The sequence below is a fragment of the Mesoplodon bidens genome (genome assembly GCF_964165515.1).
Source record: "Mesoplodon bidens genome assembly, chromosome: 17".
NCBI classification, from domain to species: Eukaryota; Metazoa; Chordata; class Mammalia; order Artiodactyla; family Ziphiidae; genus Mesoplodon; species Mesoplodon bidens.
In genome coordinates, this window is record NC_138174.1 from 24,168,932 (window position 1) to 24,172,548 (window position 3,617).

Sequence of the window (3,617 nt, forward strand, 5' to 3'; positions counted from 1 at the left end):
GACACGGGGAGGGGGAAGGGTAAGCTGGGACGAAGTGAGAGAGTGGCATGGACATATTTACATTACCAAACGTAAAATAGATAGCTAGTGGGAAGCAGCCACATAGCACAGGGAGATCAGCTTGGTGCTTTGTGACCACCTAGAGGGGTGGGATAGGGAGGGTGGGAGGGAGGGAGATGCAAGAGGGAAGAGATATGGGGACATATGTATATGTATAACTGATTCACTTTGTTATAAAGCAGAAACTGACACACCATTGTAAAGCAATTATACTCTAATAAAGATGTTAAAAAGATGTTAAATGTGGAGATATATATATATATATATATATATATCCACACACACACATACTTATATACATACATATAACTGAGTCACTGTGCTGTGCACCTGAAACTGACACAACATTGTAAATTAACTATACTTCAGTAAAAATAAAATAAAATAAATTTTAAATGTGGATTCTTGGAACATCCTTTAGTGGCAGAAAATCCCAGAAGTGCACCCACAAAACCACAACAATGGGGATACATCAAAGTGATACAGGAGTCAACTTAAAGAGTTCCCAATGGACAAAGCTGGAGTAATTTGATTAACAAACTGGTATTGGATTATATGCCAACGTCCATGAGTCCATACTGATATAAATAAATGATTGAATAGATAAAGGAGGGAGAACAGACAAACTTACCATGCAGAAGAATCTCCAATGCTACTCCCCCACCAAGGAGGTAGACTATATATAACTCCCCACTCCTTAAGTGTGGGTTACCCACAATGACTACCTTGCAAAAAATACAGTATGAAAAGGTGGGAAAAAAGAATAACTTTACAGTGGAGAGAACTGTCAAAAGCATCTCAGCCAGATGATCAAGGTAAACATCAAGAGTGAGTCATGTTGATGGTAGGAACCCCTGATGGGATGTGATGGGAAGAGCACTTTACCTCTGTGGTCTTCCTTCCCCAAACCCATAGCGCCAGTCAAGCCATGAGCAAAACATCAAACAGATCCCAACTGAGAGACGGGCTATGAAATACTCTCCAGGACTCCTCAAAACTCTGAAAGGTTATCAGAAACAAGGAAATTCTGAGAAACTGTCACAGCCAAGAGAAGCCTAAGGAGACATTTACCTGACAATCAAATGTAATGGGGTATCCTGTTATGGAAAAAGGGCATAATGTGAACAAAATGTGGACTTTAGTTAATACTCATGTATCAATATTGGTTCATTAATTGTAGCACGTGTACCATATTAGTGTAAGATATTAATAAAGAAAACTGGGTGTGGTGTAAATGGGAACTCTCTGTGTTCTCTTTGCAACTTCTCTGTAAATCTAAAACTATTCGAAAATTAAAAGTTTATTTCGAGAAATTAGGATTCCTAGGCACCCCATCCCGAGGGGCTATGATTCAGTAGGTCTGGTGCAAGACTCACCAACGGGCAGGTAGAGGAAGCGAATCAGGTGATGCCAAGGCAGATGTCTGTGTTGCCTTTTATTTATATATGAAATAAATGGAAAATTTTATTTAAGCCAAATTTGAGGATTATAACCCAGAAATAGGATCTCAGAAAGCTCTGAGAACTGCTCCACCCATTAGAAGTCAAGGCACAGTTATATAAGTTTTTGGTGCTGTCTTTTAAAAGGCTACCTTCCAGATATATTTGAGCAGAGAAACAAATGGCCAACAAAATGTCTACTTCCCTCCACACTTGACTGCCAGAGGCTCCAAGGTTGAAAATGACCAGCTCATGCCTGTCTGGCCCTTGAGCGGTGTTCCCGGTGCCCAGCCACCCTGAAAACATTGTCCTATTATCCCATGGCCATTCACCAGAGGCCCCATTTCCTTAGGTTTTGACAACCCCCAAGTACAATCACATTCACAAAGATAAGCTTTAAACTCTGATGGTGATAACACACTGTCCTGTGTCCTCCAGCTCTGAGAGCTAGCAAAATAAAGAAAATAAAAGGAAAAATAAAAGACACCGCTTCCAGCAGCGCTCAAACTGAACATAACATTACATGGACAAAAGCTATTCGTTCACCAGGGAGGGACCAGGAGAGAGGGTATTCTGTGCACATCTTCAAAGCTTGGTCAACTGGTGCTTAGTTGTACATGGTCTAATGGTATTCTCCAAAGCCCTAGGATATTTACTCTATATTTGGTCAAGTAAAAGAAATATAATTTTAACTAATGAATGGTCTTCAACTTTAAATAGAAGCCTTGGGACTATTAAAATTGTTTAGCTGAAGAGGATAAACATATATGGCTATTAGAAATCTTACCTGTAACATTGGAATAGGTTGCTAGAGTCTACTATGGATCAGTTGGATTGTGTCTGTTATTTTCTCCGTGAATAGTTAATGCCTTGATCTCTTCATTTATATTGGCTGGTTTTTTTGCTGGGCATGTTATTCATTTCCTGTGAATATGACATTTTCATATTGACAGATGGTCAGTTACTCCCAGCCCACATCATTTGTCTTAACTTACAGACTTTCTTGAAGCATCAGGAAAAACATAACTCGTGTGTGTGTGTGTGTGTGTGCATTTAACCAAACCAGCCATACTCTTTGCTGAAGACAGCCCTGTGAGCAGGGGCAATGAATATGAACACACACTGTCTTCAATTACCTGGCCATCAGCACCTTATCACTGGTCACCCCGTCCCATGCCCCAGCATGGGGATCAGACTAATGAGCTTGTCCTGTGTACCAGCAACAGTCTCCCCGCGACAACGTTTTCAGGACTGATTTGCTTTCTCACTCCTGGGAATAAGTTGTAACACTCTCTGTTTTGACTAAAAGGCAATGAATTCGAGCCTAACCAACTTCAGAGGAGAGCTAACTGTAATATCTGACAGGCCAGCGGTCTTTCAGAGGGCTTGTGAGTGCGTTTGCTTTTGGAAAACAGCCTAGAGTTGGAGAGTTGGGGTCTGAAACAGAGAACCATGGAAAAAAATTCATTGAAGAACTTTAGTCCAAATCCACATTGCCAACCTCAAATGATGAGTTTCCATATAGAAAACAAAAATAAAGACAAGGACAAGATAAAGTTTATTCCCCAGACTGCTCTACTACATGAATCATCTGAACCAAGTAACCAGGATATTTCCGTCCACAAGACCACAAAACAGACTCAAATGGCATTAAAATCAATTGTATTTCCCCATTTCTAATGGCACAAAGTTCATCTGAGTTAAGCAAATGACATTATACAGGGAAAAAAAAACCCCAGCAACGTTTAGCTTCAATTTACCATGGTGGACACTTTCAAATATGGCATTTTGAACCTCTAACAGCTTCAGAACCCCAAAAGATTCTGCAAATGTCAAAGTTAGGGTTGCAGCAAAGCAACCAATCAGAATCCCCCATCCTGTTCCCAGATAATTTGTTTCTGACACAAATTATTCCTGAGATTTAAAGAATGCTTCTAATCAGAGTCACTAATTAATTCTCACAGCACTCGGTACTGATCAATGTACACATTTGTCTCTTTATGCAAGCATGATGAAGGGAACTACAGGGAACTAGATTGATCATGGGGCACATCAGGGGAGAACCAAAATTTCAAATGAAGCGTTTGTCTCCCGAGTCAAAGTGGCTCAAGCCACTTG